At 40.4% G+C, this 17,972-nt stretch overlaps 1 long non-coding RNA gene across 1 annotated transcript in view; it reads left to right on the top strand.

The window, feature by feature from the left end:
- Positions 1-17,972, top strand: part of LOC112440070 (uncharacterized) — a 106,521-nt gene that overhangs the window by 69,528 nt on the left and 19,021 nt on the right. The window contains exon 4 of the long non-coding RNA XR_010112263.1: positions 15,248-15,412. This is a non-coding gene — a long non-coding RNA (uncharacterized LOC112440070). The remainder of the gene's footprint in view (positions 1-15,247; positions 15,413-17,972) is intronic.

The raw sequence follows: 17,972 nt of genomic DNA, 5'->3' as shown, positions 1-17,972 counted from the left end.
TAGAGGACAGTTTCTTTTCCCTAAAAACTTTCCTTATGCCCCTTTTCTATTTAATCCTTGCCTCCCACCCTCACCCCCTTCTCTTCACTCAACCACTGCTGTGCTTTCTGTTACTGTAATAATGAAATTTCTAGAATTTCATGGACATGCAATCATATGTTATGTAGTCCTTTGGTCTCTCACTTGTCATAACAATATTTGAGATTTTTCCATGTAGTTAAGAGTAATAATATTTCATTCATTTTTGTCACTGAGTAGCTGCTGAGTATTGTTGGAATTCCAGTTTATTCGTTGGTTTCTCTATTCTCCAGCTGATAAACATGTGGGTTATTTCCGGTTAGGGTCTGTAATTAATGAAACCACTATAAATAACTGACTACAAGTCTTTGCATGGCCTTAAATTTTCATTTCCTTTGGATAAATAAATATTTGTGGAATTGTTGGGTGATATGGTAAATGGATGGGTAGCTGTTTAAGAAATTGCCATATTATTTTACAAACTGACTGCAACTTTTTTTTGCGTTCCTACCAACAATATAAGAGATTTTTATTTTTTCCATATTCATACCAGTATTTAGAATTATCATATGTCTTTTGAACTTTACTTATTCTAGGTGATGTGTGATAGTTTCTCATTGTGGTTTTAACTTGCACTTCTTTGATGACTAGTATTGTTGCTATCTTGTCATGTTTGTCTAAGAGACTTATTACATATCTTTTGTGAACAATTTTGCAAATTTAATTATTACTTCCAGAGACTTTTTCAGAATTCCTTATTGTTTTCTACATATGTAATTAAGCTGAGAAAGAAAGATTTTATTTCTTCCTTTCCTATCTATTGTTTTTTTTTCTTTTTAAAATTATTTATATTTAGTAAAGACAGGGGTCTAACTATGTTGCTCAAGCTAGTCTCAAACTCTTGAACTAAAGTGATCCTCCCACCTTGGCCTCCCAAAGTGCTGAGATTACAGGCATGAGGCACCACACTTGGTCTTTTTATTGGTCTTTTATTTCATTTTCTTGCCATATTGCACTAGTTAGGATGCTCGTAAGGTGTTTTAAACAAAAATGAGGAGAGCCACATCTTTGCTTTGTTGCTAATCTTAGGAAGTAAGCATCTGGCCTTTCATAATTGAATATGAGGGTAGCTGTAAACTTTTCGTGGGTGTCCTTAACCACATTGAAGATATTCCTTTCGATTTTGTTTGCTGAGCTATTTTGTCATGAAATGGTCTTGATTTTGCAAGTGCTTTTTCTGCATTGACTATAATAATTGTGCAACATTTGTTCTTTGTTCTATTAATTGGGTGAATTGTATTGTTTAATTTTCAGATGTTAAACCAACCTTACTTTCCCTTTAAAAAAACCAATATGGCATGGCATATTATTCATTTTATGTATATCTTAATTGGATAATGTTTTGTATTGAATTGTGAGTCTGTGTTCAAGAGGAATATTTGTTCTTGATTCTTTTTCTTGTGATGTTCTTGTCTGGGATTTTTATTTGGGTAATGCTGGTGATATGGTTTGGCTCTATGTCCCCACCCAAATCTTATCTTGAATTGTACTTCCATAATTCCCATGTGTTGTGGGAGGGACCCAGGGGACCCAGTGGGAGATAATTTGAATCATGGGGTTGGTTTCCCCCATACTGTTCTCGTGGTAGTGAATAAGTCTCATGAGATCTGATGGTTTTATCAGGGGTTTCTGCTTTTGCATCTTCCTCATTTTCTCTTGTTACCGCCATGTAAGAAGTGCCTTTCACCTCCCACCATGATTCTGAGGCCTCCCCAACCATGTGGAATTCTAAGTCCAGTTAAACCTCTTTTTCATCTCAGTCTTGGGTATTTCTTTATCAGCAGCGTGAAAACGCACTAATACAGTAAATTAGTACCAGTAGAGTGGGTGCTACTGAAAAGACACCCAAAAATGTGGAATTGACTTTGGAACTGGTTATTAGGCAGAGGTTGGAACAGTTTGGAGGGCTCAGAACAAGACAGAAAAATGTGGGAAAGTTTGGAACCTTCTAAAGACTTGTTGAATGCCTTTGACAAAAATGCTGATGGTGATATGAACAATAAGGTCTAGGCTGAGGTGGTCTCAGATGGAGATGAGGAACTTTTTGGGAACTGGAGCAAAGGTGACTCTTGTTACGTTTTAGCAAAGAGACTGGTGGCATCTTGCCCCTGCCCTAGAGATCTGTGGAACTCTGAACTTGAGAGAGATGATTTAGGGTATCTGGCAGATAAAATTTCTAAGCAGCAAAGCATTTAAAATGTGACTTGGGTGCTGTTAAAAGCATTCCATTTTAAAAGGGAAACAGAGCATAACAGTTCAGAAAATTTACAGCCTGACGATGCAATAGAAAGAAAAACCAATTTTTTTGAGGAGAAACTCAAGCTGGCTGCAGAAATTTGCATAAGTAACAAAGAGCCAAACGTTGATCCCCCAAGACAATGGGGAAAATGTCTCCAGGGCATGCCATAGGTCTTCATGGCAGCCCCTCCCATCACAGACCCAGAAGCACAGGAGGAAAAAATGGTTTCCTGGTCCAGGCCCAGGGTTCCCATGCTGTGTGCAGCTTAGGGACTTGGTGCCCTGGGTCCCAGCTGCTCCCACTGCTGCTAAAAGGGGCCAAGGTACAGCTTGGCCCATGGCTCCAGAGGGTGCAAGCTTTAAGCCTTGACAGCTTCCACATGGTTTTGAGCCTGCAGGTGCACAGAAGTCAAGAATGGAGGTTTGGGAACCTCCACCTAGATTTCAGAAGATGTATGGAAATGCTAGGATGCCCAGGCAAAAGTTTGCTGCAGGGGCAGGGCCCTCACGGAGAACCTCTGCTAGGGCAGTGTGGAGGGGAAATAGGGGGCTGGAGCCCCCACACAGAGTTCCTATTAGGGCACTGCCCAGTGGAGCTGTGAGAAGAGGGCCACGGTGCTCCAAATCTCAGAATGGTAGATTGACTAACAGCTTGCACTGTGCACCTGGAAAAGCCAGATACTCATGCCTGACTGTGAAAGCTGGCTGCATAGATTAAATTGAAAGTTTTTGCCTCCTTTAATTTCTAAAAGGTATGTGTAAAATTGATGTTATTTCTAAATTATTTGTTAGATACATTTCATCAGTGAAGCCTTCTGGACCTGGAGTTTCCTATATGAGAAGGATTTTGATTACACATTCAATTTCTACAGTCAATATATGACTGGCCACATTTTCTGTCTCTTCTCAGGTCAGTTTTCATAAGTTTTCTCTCTCAAGGAAATTGTTCATTTCATTTGCTTGTCAAACTTATTGACATGAGATTATCAATATTTCTTTTTGAGATCTAGAGAGTGTGCACTGATGTTCGTTTTTTCTTGACATTGTTAATGTGCATCTTTTTGTCTTGATCAGTCTAGCTAGAAATTTATAAAGTGTACTGATTTTTCCCCATAGAACCAATATTTGGGTTCATTAATTTTCTCTGTCTTTCTGCTTCATTTTTTCTATTTAATTATTATTTTCTTCCTTCTCCATGCTTTGGTTTAATTTGTTTTTCTTTGTTTCTTATGGCAGAAGCTAATTTACTAATTTGAGACCTACCTTCTTTCTTAATATAGGCATTTAAGGGTATTGGTTTTTTCTCTAGTACTACTTCAGCTGCATCCCATACATTTGATATGTGTGTTTCATTATCCTTCAGAATACAGAAGACTTTCTAATTTCTCTAGATTTCCTCTTTGAATAAATTGTCATTTAGAATTTTGATGTTAATTTCCAATACTTGGTATTTTCATCGTCATCTGTCTTAGTCAATCTGGGCAGTTATAAAAGAATACCATAGACTATGTGGCTTGCAAACAACAGAAATCTATTTCTCACAGTTCTGGAGGCTGGAAAGTCAAAGATCAAGGCCTGGGAAGAGTCCGTATATGATAAGGGCTGCTTCCTGATTCATGGATGTTGCTTTTTCTTGGTGTCCTCACATGGTGGAAGGGGCAAGGAGCTCTCTGGGGTCCCTTTTATAACGGCATTCATTTCATTAATGAGGGTTTTGCCTTCATTGCATGATCACTTCCTAATGGCTCCACCTCCAAACACCATCACATTAGATATTAAGTTTCAATTATGAGTTTAAGGATGACAAAAGCATTCAGTCCCACAGGATCATCTTATTGTTACAGATTTCTTTTTTTTCAAGTTAATTTTAAAAATATCTATATATTTTTATTATACTTTAAGTTCTAGGGTGCATGTGCAAAATGTGCAGGTTTGTTACATATGTATACATGTGCCATGTTGGTGTGCTACAACCATTAACTCATAATTTACATGAGGTATATCTCCTAGTGCTATCCCTCCGCCCTCCCCCCACCCCACAACAGGCCCCGGTGTGTGATATTCCCCTTCCTGTGTGCAGGTGTTCTCATTGTTCAATTCCCACCTGTGAGTGAGACCATGCGGTGTTTGGTTTTTTGTCCTTGGGATAGTTTGCTGAGAGTAATGGTTTCCAGCTTGATCTGTGTCCCTACAAAGGACATGAACTCATCCTTTTTTATGGCTGCATAGTATTCCATGGTGTATATATGCCACATTTTCTTAATCCAGTCTATCATTGATGGACATTTGGGTAGGTTCCAAGTCTTTGCTATTGTGAATAGCGCCACAGTAAACATACGTGTGCATGTGTCTTTATAGCAGCATGACTTATAATCCTTTGGGTATATACCCAGTAATGGGATGGCTGGGTCATATGGGATTCCTAGTTCTAGATCCGTAAGGAATCGCCACACTGTCTTCCACAATGGTTGAACTAGTTTACAGTCCCACCAACAGTGTAAGTGTTCCTATTTCTCCACATCCTCTCCAGCACCTGTTGTTTCCTGACTTTTTAATGATCGCGATTCTAACTGGTGTGAGATGGTATCTCATTGTGGTTTTGATTTCCTTTTCTCTGATGGCCAGTGATGATGAGCATTTTTTCATGTGTCTGTTGGCTGCATAAATGTCTTCTTTTGAGAAGTGCCTGTTCATATCTTTGCCCATTTGTTGATGGGGTTGTTTTTTTCTTGTAAATTTGTTTGAGTTCCTTGTAGATTCTGGATATTAGCCCTTTGTCAGATGAGCAGATTGAAAAAATTTTCTCCCATTCTGTAGGTTGCCTGTTCACTCTGATGGTAGTTTCTTTTGCTGTGCAGAAGCTCTTCAGTTTAATTAGATCCCATTTGTCAATTTTGGCTTTTGCTGCCATTGCTTTTGGTGTTTTAGTCATGAAGTCCTTGCCCATGCCTATGTCCTGAATGGTATTGCCTAGGTTTTCTTCTAGGGTTTTTATGGTTTCAGGTCTAACATTTAAGTCTTTAATCCGTCTTGAATTAATTTTTGTATAAGGTGTAAGGAAGGGATCCAGTTTCAGCTTTCTACATATGGCTAGCCAGTTTTCCCAGCACCATTTATTAAATAGGGAATCCTTTCCTCATTTCTCGTTTTTGTCAGGTTTGTCAAAGATCAGATGGTTGTAGATGTGTGGTATTATTTCTGAGGGCTCTGTTCTGTTCCATTGGTCTATATCTCTGTTTTGGTACCAGTACCATGCTGTTTTGGTTACTGTAGCCTTGTAGCATAGTTTGAAGTCAGGTAGCGTGACGCCTCCAGCTTTGTTCTTTTGGCTTAGGATTGACTTGGCAATGCAGGCTCTTTTTTGGTTCCATATGAACTTTAAAGTAGTTTTTTCCAATTCTGTGAAGAAAGTCATTGGTAGCTTGATGGGGATGGCATTGAATCTATAAATTAGCTTGGGCTGTATGGCCATTTTCATGATATTGATTCTTCCTACCCATGAGCATGGAATGTTCTTCCATTTGTTTGTATCCTTTTTTATTTTGTTGAGCAGTGGTTTGTATTTCTCCTTGAAGAAGTCCTTCACATCCCTTGTAAGTTGGATTCCTAGGTGTTTTTTTCTCTTTGAAACAATTGTGAATGAGTTCACTCATGATTTGGCTCTCTGTCTGTTATTGGTGTATGAGAATGCTTGTGATTTTTGCACATTGATTTTGTATCCTGAGACTTTGCCGAAGTTGCTTATCAGCTTAAGGAGATTTTGGGCTGAGACGATGGGGTTTTCTAGATATACAATCATGTCATCTGCAAACAGAGACAATCTGACTTCCTCTTTTCCTAATTGAATACCCTTTATTTCCTTCTCCTGCCTGATTGCCCTGGCCAGAACTTCCAACACTATGTTGAATAGGAGTGGTGAGACAGGGCATCCCTGTCTTGTGCCAGGTTTTCAAAGGGAATGCTTCCAGTTTTTGCCCATTCAGTATGATATTGGCTGTGGGTTTGTCATAAATAGCTCTTATTATTTTGAGATACGTCCCATCAATACCTAATTTATTGAGAGTTTTTAGCATGAAGGGCTGTTGAATTTTGTCAAAGGCCTTTTCTACATCTATTGAGATAATCATGTGGTTTTTGTCTTTGGTTCTGTTTATATGCTGGATTATGTTTATTGATTTGCATATGTTGAACCAGCCTTGCATCCCAGGGATGAAGCCCACTCGATCATGGTGGATAAGCTTTCTGATGTGCTGCTGGATTCGGTTTGCCAGTATTTTATTGAGGATTTTTGCATCGATGTTCATCAGGGATATCGGTCTAAAATTCTCTTTTTTGGTTGTGTTTCTGCCAGGCTTTGGTATCAGGATGATGCTGGCCTCATAAAATGAGTTAGGGAGGATTCCCTCTTTTTCTATTGATTGGAATAGTTTCAGAAGGAGTGGTACCAGTTCCTCTTTGTACCACTGGTAGAATTCGGCTGTGAATCCATCTGGTCCTGGACTCTTTTGGTTGGTAAGCTATTGATTATTGCCATAATTTCAGATCCTGTTATTGGTCTATTCAGAGATTCAACTTCTTCCTGGTTTAGTCTTGGGAGAGTGTATGTGTCCAGGAATTTATCCATTTCTTCTAGATTTTCTAGTTTATTTGCGTAGAGGTGTTTGTGGTATTCTCTGATGCTAGTTTGTATTTCTGTGGGATCGGTGGTGATATCCCCTTTATCATTTTTTATTGCATCTATTTGATTCTTCTCTCTTTTTTTCTTTATTAGTCTTGCTAGCGGCCTATCAATTTTGTTGATCCTGTCAAAAAACCAGCTCCTGGATTCATTAATTTTTTGAAGGGTTTTTTGTGTCTCTATTTCCTTCAGTTCTGCTCTGATTTTAGTTATTTCTTGCCTTCTGCTAGCTTTTGAATGTGTTTGCTCTTGCTTTTCTAGTTCCTTTAATTGTGATGTTAGGGTGTCAATTTTGGATCTTTCCTGCTTTCTCTTGTGGGCATTTAGTGCTATAAATTTCCCTCTACACACTGCTTTGAATGCATCCCAGAGATTCTGGTATGTTGTGTCTTTGTTCTCGTTGGTTTCAAAGAACATCTTTATTTCTGCCTTCATTTCGTTACGTACCCAGTAGTCATTCAGGAACAGGTTGTTCAGTTTCCATGTAGTTGAGCGGTTTTGAGTGAGATTCTGAATCCTGAGTTCTAGTTTGATTGCACTGTGGTCTGAGAGATAGTTTGTTATAATTTCTGTTCTTTTACATTTGCTGAGGAGAGCTTTACTTCCCAGTATGTGGTCAATTTTGGAATAGGTGTGGTGTGGTGCTGAAAAAAATGTATATTCTGTTTATTTGGGGTGGAGAGTTCTGTAGATGTCTATTAGGTCCGCTTGGTGCAGAACTGAGTTCAATTCCTGGGTATCCTTGTTGACTTTCTGTCTCGTTGATCTGTCTAATGTTGACAGTGGGGTGTTAAAGTCTCCCATTATTAATGTGTGGGAGTCTAAGTCTCTTTGTAGGTCACTCAGGACTTGCTTTATGAATCTGGGTGCTCCTGTATTGGGTGCATATCTATTTAGGATAGTTAGCTCTTCTTGTTGAATTGATCCCTTTACCATTATGTAATGGCCTTCTTTGTCTCTTTTGATCTTTGTTGGTTTAAAGTCTGTTTTATCAGAGACTAGGATTGCAACCCCTGCCTTTTTTTGTTTTCCATTTGCTTGGTAGATCTTCCTCCATCCTTTTATTTTGAGCCTATGTGTGTCTCTGCCTGTGAGATGGGTTTCCTGAATACAGCACACTGATGAGTCTTGACTCTTGATCCAATTTGCCAGTCTGTGTCTTTTAATTGGAGCATTTAGTCCATTTACATTTAAATTTAATATTGTTATGTGTGAATTTGATCCCGTCATTATGATGTTAGCTGGTTATTTTGCTCGTTAGTTGATGCAGTTTCTTCCTAGTCTCGATGGTCTTTACATTTTGGCATGATTTTGCAGCGGCTGGTACCGGTTGTTCCTTTCCATATTTAGCGCTTCCTTCAGGAGCTCTTTTAGGGCAGGCCTGGTGGTAACAAAATCTCTCAGCATTTGCTTGTCTCTAAAATATTTTATTTCTCCTTCACTTATGAAGCTTAGTTTGGCTGGATATGAAATTCTGGGTTGAAAATTCTTTTCTTTAAGAATGTTGAATATTGGCCCCCACTCTCTTCTGGCTTGTAGAGTTTCTGCCGAGAGGTCAGCTGTTAGTCTGATGGGCTTCCCTTTGAGGGTAACCCGACCTTTCTCTCTGGCTGCCCTTAACATTTTTTCCTTCATTTCAACTTTGGTGAAGCTGACAATTATGTGTCTTGGAGTTGCTCTTCTCGAGGAGTATCTTTGTGGCGTTCTCTGTATTTCCTCAATCTGAATGTTGGCCTGCCTTGCTAGACTGGGGAAGTTCTCCTGGATAATATCCTGCAGAGTGTTTTCCAACTTGGTTCCATTCTCCCCGTCACTTTCAGGTACATCAATCAGACGTAGATTTGGTCTTTTCACATAGTCCCATATTTCTTGGAGGCTTTGCTCGTTTCTTTTTATTCTTTTTTCTCTAAACTTCCCTTCTCGCTTCATTTCATTCATTTTATCTTCCATCACTGATACCCTTTCTTCCAGTTGATCGCATCGGCTCCTGAGGCTTCTGCATTCTTCACGTAGTTCTCGAGCCTTGGTTTTCAGCTCCATCAGCTCCTTTAAGCACTTCTCTGTATTGGTTATTCTAGTTATATATTCTTCTAAATTTTTTTCAAAGTTTTCAACTTCTTTGCCTTTGGTTTGAATGTCCTCCCGTAGCTCAGAGTAATTTGATCGTCTGAAGCCTTCTTCTCTCAGCTCGTCAAAGTCATTCTCCGTCCAGCTTTGTTCCGTTGCTGGTGAGGAACTACGTTCCTTTGGAGGAGGAGAGGTGCTCTGCTTTTTAGAGTTTCCAGTTTTTCTGCTCTGTTTTTTCCCCATCTTTGTGGTTTTATCTACTTTTGGTCTTTGATGATGGTGATGTACAGATGGGTTTTTGGTGTGGATGTCCTTTCTGTTTGTTAGTTTTCCCTCTAACAGAGAGGACCCTCAGCTGCAGGTCTGTTGGAGTACCCCTCCATGTGAAGTTTCAGTCTGCCCCTGATGGGCGGTGCCTCCCAGTTAGGCTGCTCGGGGGTCAGGAGTCAGGGACCCACTTGAGGAGGCAGTCTGCCCATTCTCAGATCTCCAGCTGCGTGCTGGGAGAACCACTGCTCTCTTCAAAGCTCAGACGGAAATGCAGAAATCACCCGTCTTCTGCATCGCTCACGCTGGGAGCTGTAGACCGGAGCTGTTCCTATTCAGCCATCTTGGCTCCTCCCTCGCTGTTACAACCTCTAAAGGAATTATTTGGGGATATATATCAGATTAAATGAAAATTAAGATAAAACTTGCCAGATACAAAAAGAAAACTATTGCATTATTTTACATATATGTAGAATTTTTTAAAAAGTCAAATATACAGAAATAGAGCATAAAATAGTGATTACCAGAGGTAGGGTGGGTGGAGGAAATGGGGAGATGTACCTCAAGGGATACCAAGTAGCAAATATGTAGGATGAACAGGTCTGGAGATCTAATGCCCAACCTGCCAACTATAGCTAATATCAGGGCATTGTAGGCCAGGCATGACGGCTCATGCCTGTTATCCCAGCACTTTGGGAGGCCGAGGTGGGCAGATCACTTAAGGCCAAGGAGTTCGAGACCAGCCTGAACAGCATGGTGAAACCCTGTCTCTACAAAAATTAGCCAAATGTGGTGCCCGTGCCTGTAGTCCCAGCTACTCGCAAGGCTCAGGTGAGAGGATCTCTTGAGCCTGGGAGGTGGAGGTTGCAGTGAGCCAAGATCGCGCCACTACACTCCAGCCTGGGCGACAGAGTGAGACCTTGTCTCAAAAAAATAAATTAAAAAAATAATAAAAATGGTGTATTGTATTCAGGATTTTTGCTAAATGAGTAAATTATAACTGCTCTTGCAATGAGGGGTTGGGAGTGGGAAGGGAAGCAGGTAACCATGTGAGATGATGGAGGTGTTAATTTGTTTCACTGTAATAACCATTTTACTCACAGCATCATGTTGTATACCTTAAAATATATTTTAAAAATTAAATTAAAAAAAGAAAATTAAGATAAAGCTTTACATTTTTAAAAAATTTAAAATTAAGATAATGGTAGGCAAAGGTGTATTAACTAAATCCAAAATGAAAGAATTCTGATATCTTGATCTTACTATCGGACAGAATTGAATTTGGGAGAGAAAAATATTAAATAAGACAACAACGTTTTTTGTTACTTAAAGATTATAGGCGAAGTGCTATGGCGTATGCCTATAATCCCAGTACTTTGGGAGTCCAAGGCAGGAGAATCACTTGAGGCCAGGAGTTCAAGATCAGACTGAGTAACAGTGAGAACCCCTCTAAAACAATTATTTCAATATTAGCCAGGTGTGATGACATGCACCTGTAGTCCCAGCTACTTGGGAGGCTGAGGCGGAGAGGTAGCTTGAGCCCAAGAGTTCAAGGTTATAGTGAACTATGATTGCACCATTGCATCCAGTCTGGGTGACTGAGCGAGTCTCTGTTTTTTAAAACTCTGTCTCTGTTTTTTAAAACAAGATTATAATTCACAATTAAGATATAACTTTCCTTAAAAGTCATGTAGAAATAGAACATCAAAATGTAAAAAGCAAAAACTATATCAATATAAGAAAAAATAGGCTGGGCACGGTGGCTCACGCCTGTAATCCCAGCACTTTGGGAGGCTGAGGCGGGCAGATCACGTCAGGAGTTCGAGACCAGCCTGGCCAACATGGTGAAACCCTGTCTCTACTAAAAATACAGAAATTAGCTGGGTGTGGTGGTGCACACCTATAATCCCAGCTACTCGGGAGGCTGAGGCAGGAGAGTCACTTGAACCCGGGAGGTGGATGTTGCAGTGAGCCAAGATCATGCCGCTGCACTCCAGCCTGGACAACAGAGCAAGACTCCATCTCAGAAAAAAAAGAAAAAATAGGCAAAAACTCACTGTTAGTAGGAATCTGTGACTGACCTCTTTTAGTCCATGACATATCAAGAAGTCAGAAAATAAGTATTAGTACAAAATACCTAGATAACAGAATTACTAAGGCCAACCTTACAGAGATATACAAAATCCTATTCTATTCCAAGAAAAAGTGCACCTTCTTTTCAAGTGTCTGAAACTGTCCAAAAATTTACAACATATAACCTAGAAAGCCTCAAAAAAAGTCCAAAAAGTAGACATAGCAAACTTTTCTTATCACAAGACTTGAAAACTATGAAACAAAAAGACCTATTAGAAAAAAACTCAGCATATCACTGACAAATAGCTTCTTTCTTAAACAAATCTTATGTTAAATAGAAAATCAAATTCAAAATTTCAAAATATCTAGAAAACAGTAATAAAAATACCATATGCTAGAAATTATGGTACTTTGCAAAAGCAGGGCTCAACAATCCATAAAAGTAGGAGGGAAAAAAAGGGACAGGCAAATAGAAGAGATAAAATAGAACTAAACAGCTGAGTGTGGCAGTATGTGCCTATATTCCCAGGTACTTGGGAGGCTGAAGTGAGAGGATCGCTTGAGCCCAGGAGCCCAGGAGTCCAGCCTGGGCAACATAAGGAGACCCTTGTCTCTTAAAAAAAAAAAAAAAGAAAAGAAAAGAAAGAGGGGGGTGGGCGTGGTGGCTCATGCCTGTAATCCCAGCACTTTGGGAGGCTGAGGCGGGCAGATCACAAGGTCAGGAGTTCGAGACCAGCCTGGCCAACATAGTGAAACCCCATTTCTACTAAAAATACAAAAAATAATTAGCTGGGCATGGCGGCAGGCACCTGTAATCCCAGCTACTCGGGAGGCTGAGGCAGGAGAATCTCTTGAACCCAGGAGGCGGAGGTTGCAGTGAGCCAAGATTGTACCATTGCACTCTAGCCAGGGCAACAGTGTGAGACTCCAGCTCAAAAGAAAAAAAAAAGGTAGAAATACACAAAATAAGAAATGAAAACATTCAGATATAAAAAGAAAAATTAATAAATCTAAGCACATTATCTTGATCAACTATGCAAATTATTTTGAAAATGTGAATGAAATAGTAATTTTCCATGGATAAATACTAAATATTCCATTGCATATTGTCAGAATGGATTTATTAAAAAACAGAACAAAATGTATGTTGCTTATAAGAGACATTTTCAAAAAACACAGGAAGTTTGAGAATTAAAGGACAGAAAAAGAAATGCCATGTGAACACTAATCAATATAAAGCTGGAATAATTTTGCTAAAGCGGACAAAACACTTCAAGGCAAGAAGGATTACCCATTCTGTGTCAACCTCATTTTTTATATCATTATTCATCTCTCATATGTGTCTATCTGGTCTCCCCAGCCATAATCTGGTAACCTATCTCATCACACTCCTTTCTACCCAGTGTTTTGCCCACAGGAAATGCTCAGTATATGCCAATAGTCCTGGGTGTCTCTGCAGATAAGTTGTGTATTATCAAAATGCCTGACTTTATTCTCTGTTCAAAGCTTCTCTGTATCAGGTGGGTATGATTTTGAAAACTGTCAATGTTAAATGTTTAACATATTCCTCAGAACCACTGCTGAGGAATGTCCTGCAGAGGACAGTCTAGAACTCAAATGAAAGACGTGAGGAAGAAATCATTATCCCTGTGAGCCATAGAGGTGTTTGCTTTCTATGGACAACCAGAATGCAGAAAACCTCACTATCAGGCAGAGGACAATCTGATAATGAAATGTGCTCTACAGAATATGGGAGAAACTGTGGCCAGGAGTGGCGGCTGAGAACCATGTAGGAAGGGGAAGAATGAAAGGAAACTAGTTTTAGAAATGAACATGGATTCTAAATTTTCTCCAATACTTTTCTATAATCTCCTCTCATTTTATTTTTCTCAGCCCATTACCATCCTAAGTTCCATGACAATATTTTTTTCTAGAACTCCCTCCTCTATTCCATAGAATACCTTTCAACATACACTAACCAGAATAACCTCTCTCCCTTCTAAACAATCCCTTTCCAGCACTTGTCAAATTTTAGTAAGATGATAGACAGAGAAAACAATAAGGAGACATAAGTGGTTAAAATTTAAAAGAAAAAAAGCAAGCAGCACTTACCTGCATATTATGTCACTTGGGTCCTGGAAAAAAACAGAACACAGACACTGTCATAAAAATAGTTCTCAGGAGCCATCATCATTCTCTACTGTGGGATCATTGAGAAATGGGTATACACCAGGACTGAACAGAGAATTATTCTGATGGACCCGGACCTGTCTCCCCTCTGCTGCAGTTTCTTTTATTCTTTTCTTTTCTTGTTTTTTTATTTTATTTTATTTTATTTTATTTTATTTTTCATTTGAGATGGAGTCTCACTCTGTCACCCAGGATGGAGTGCAGTGGTGTGATCTTGGCTCACTGCAACCTCTGTCTCCCGGGTTCAAGCGATTCTCCTGCCTCAGCCTCCAGAGTAGCTGAGATTACAGGCACCTGCCACCATGTCCAGCTAATTTTTGTATTTTTAGTAGAGATGGGATTTCACTATGTTGGCCAGGATGGTCTCGAACTCCTGACCTCGTTATCTGCCTGCCTCAGCCTCCCAAAGTGCTGGGATTATAGGCATGAGCCACTACTCCCAGCCTGCAGTTTCTTTTTTTTTTTGAGATGGAGTCTGGCTCTGTCACCCAGGCTGGAGTGTAGTGGCACAATCTCGGCTCACTGCAAACTCCGCCTCCCGGGTTCACGCCATTCTCCTGACTCAGCCTCCGGAGTAGCTGGGACTACAGGCGCCCACCACCACACCCGGCTATGTTTTTTGTATTTTTTAGTAGAGACGCGGTTTCACTGTGTTAGCCAGGATGGTCTCGATCTCCTGACCTCATGATCTGCCTGCCTTGGCCTCCCAAAGTGCTGGGATTACAGGAGTGAGCCACCGTGCCCGGCCTGCAGTTTTAATTTATAAGGACAAATGATTCCCCTTCATGTCTTTCATTTGAGTTCTAGACTATCCTCTCCAGAAACCTTTCTTGATTTATAGACAGATAAAAATCTGTTAAGAATCCCATTGTCTATTCAGTTAAGGCTCAAATTTCAGCCTGCTTTGGAAGGCCTCAACTCAGTTGGCCCCGTCATACTTTTCACTTCTCCCTCACTTAATCTGACTCTTCCAGAAAGGTAGCTACCTTCATTCTATGTCCCCTTCTTATCAGTCTTCCTACTCCTATCTTCCCCAGCACCTATGCCCACCTGCCAACACATATACCAAGTTTATTATTACATTCATTTATCTAATTGTAACTAATGTGTCCCCACCCCCTACCAAGTGGAATGTTTAGCTCCTTTCTGACAATCTAAATCTTACTTAGCTGGGCGTGGTGATGGGTGCCTGTAGTCCCAGCTACTCAGGAGGCTGAGGCAGGAGAATCACTTGAACCCAGGAGGTGAAGGTTGCAGTGAGTTGAGATCGCGCCACTGCACTCCAGCCTGGGTGACAGAGGGAGATGCCATCTCAAATAAATAAATAAATATAAAATAAAATAAATCTTTATGTTTCCTTCAAGGCCAACATCAAAAGCCTCTTCTTTGAAGGCTTCTCTGACTGAACACTAGCTGTTTCCAGAATTCTTGTGGCATCCAATCTGACTGGAAGATTTAACATCAGATTATTTGTTGTAATTATAAATGTACAGATCTTAATATTCCATTATATGGTCTGTACATATTATAGACCCCTGCCCACTGCACTTTGGGGCTTAAAACCTATTGGTTGGCTAATTCAGTTATTAAAGAATTCAGTAAATGAGAATAACACCTTGTCTCTCTTGACTCTTGGTCCAAATCTCTTGCAAATAGGCCACACCATAGTCATAGAGCAAGAGGACTCAGATACAGTTTGGTTGGTCCTTTACCTTCAAAAGTTCAAGTGCTGGCTGCCGAGACTTCTCCAACTCAGTGATCAGGGTCCCAAGCTGGACCACCTCCTCAGAATCCTTGATGACATGGCTGTTCCTCCTTTTGGTGAGTTCTTGCTCTAGCCCTACCAGCTGCTCCAACAGGCACTGTTCCCTTTCTCTGAAAAACCGATGGCCCTATTCAAACACTGATACAATGTCTTGCCTGTGGTTCTGAAATGTTGTCTACAGTAAATGCAGAAAGAGAAAAGTGACATTTTTGAGAGGCTAGGAAACACCAGAACATGTGTGAGATCTTCTGAGGATGAGTTCAGAACAGAAATCTCTTTGATCACTCTCCCCCTCCCCATTCCTCAATACTCCCCCCACACACATACCCCTTCCTCTCCCTAACCTATGCCCCGCTACTACCTACACACACACCCCTGCCCTACACACATACACATATTCATACAGAACATTTACTAGAGACCTCTCTTACCACCAGGGCCTGAATCTCATCTTCTCCCATAGATTGAGAATTCTGAATCCTATCCTTGTATCCCTTCAGAATCTTCCGATGGTTCAGAATTTTGCCCTATGAAAATAAACATGGATAGTCTCGGGCTGGGCGCGGTGGCTCATGCCTGTAATCCCAGTACTTTGGGAGGTCGAGGCAGGTGGATTACCTGAGGTCAGGAGTTAAAGACCAGCCTGGCCAACATGGTGAAACCCTGTCTCTACTAAAAAATACAAAAATTAGCTGGGCATGGTGGTGAGCGCCTGTAATTCCAACTACTTGGGAGGCTGAGGCAGGAGAATCAGTTGAACCTTGGAGGCGGAGGTTGCAGTGAGTCGGGATCGCGCCACTGCACTCCAGCCTGGGCAACAAGAGCAAAACTCTGTCTCAAGGAAAAAAAAAAAAAGAAAAAGAAAAAGAAAATAAACATGGATAGTCTCAAGATCAAGATGAAAACGACCTCAATGAAAAAAGGGAGATGCAAAGTGATTCCAGAGTGAAATCAAACCGCATTTGACCATGTGTAGTTTAATAATGGTCGTGTGGAACAATTTCCATTCTAGTTAATAAGGAAGATACATTGAGTGATACAATGGCCTAGAGCAATTTCTTAGAAGTAAGACAAAATAATATCGTATTATAATTACAACTGACAAGACTTATGGTATAGTTTCTAATTTATATTTACACTATCCTTTTCTACCAAAAATACAGACAATTAAAATTAAAATTAATTAATAAAACAAAAATAGAAGGTGGGTGCAGTGGTATGTGCCTGTAGTCCCAGCTATTTGGGAAAATAAGGGTGAAGTATCTCTTGAGCCCAAGTCTTTGAGGGCATACCTTGGCAACATAGTGAGACCCTGTCTCATAAAAAGAAAAAAAAAAAAAATAGAAACAAAAAAATTAACACAAAAAGTCAAGGAAAGTATATATGCCAACTCCAAATAATAATAATAATAACTATTATTATTATTATTGTAGAGATGGGGTCTTGCTATAGCCCAGGCTGGTCTCCTGATCTCAAGCTATCCTCCTGCCTTGGCTTCCCAAAGTGTTGGGATTACAGGCATGAGCCACCACACCTGGCAGCAACTCCAGATTATTAAGAGGATGACTAAATTGGCAGGCAAAGAGAAAAGGGAAACAATGAACTGCCTGATGTTTCTTTTTTCTTTTCTTTTTTTTTTTTTTGAGACAAAGTCTCACACTGCTGCCCAGGCTGGAGTGCAATGGCACAATCTTGGCTCACTGCAAGCTCCGCTTCCCGGGTTCAAGCGATTCTCTTGCCTCAGCCTCCCAAGTAGCTGGGATTACAGGTGCATGCCACCACGCCTGGCTAATTTTTGAATTTTGGTAGAGATGAGGTTTTGCCATGTTGGCCAGGCTGGTCTTGAGTCCCTGACATCAAGTGATTCACCTGCCTTAGCCTCCCAAAGCGCTAGGATTACAGGTGTGAGCCACCAAGCCTGGCCTGATGTTTCTTTAGCAGACAAGAAGAAACATACTAGGACCCCAGAGGAAATAATATTTTCCTTGTTAAATTCTGAAAGAAAAATTACATAGATTTTATACAGGCTGAAATATTGTCAAAAAAAATTTTTTTTTTTTTGAAATGGAGTCTCGCTCTGTCGCCCAGGCTGGAGTGCAGTGGCGCGATCTCGGCTCACTGCAAGCTCCGCCTCCCGGGTTCACGCCATTCTCCTGCCTCAGCCTCCCGAGTAGCTGGAACTACAGGCGCCCGCCACCATGCCCGGCTAATTTTTTGTATTTTTAGTAGAGACAGGATTTCACTGTGTTTGCCAGGATGGTCTCGATCTCCTGACCCTGTGATCCGCCCGCCTCGGCCTCCAAAAGTGCTGGGATTACAGGCGTGAGCCACCGCACCCGACCTCAAAAATATTTTTATAACAACTGTGTACATACCACTTGAAGCTATATACTACGAGAGCTATCAGGAGTGCTGGTATTCTGTATAGCTGATAAGACTTGATCTGAACCTCAGAGATGAAACCATCAAGGCAATGTGATAGACTTACTTCCATAAAAGACATAAAACCAAACCAGCTTTATTATCCAAATGCAAAAGGTGCTTTTCCAAGAATCTTTCATGCTAAAGAGTTTGAACTGTCTTACACCTCTTAGAAATGCTATTATATTTTTTAAA

Source organism: Pan paniscus, chromosome 5, assembly GCF_029289425.2.
Source record: "Pan paniscus chromosome 5, NHGRI_mPanPan1-v2.0_pri, whole genome shotgun sequence".
NCBI lineage: Eukaryota > Metazoa > Chordata > Mammalia > Primates > Hominidae > Pan > Pan paniscus.
This window is presented reverse-complemented; position numbering and strand designations above follow the sequence as displayed.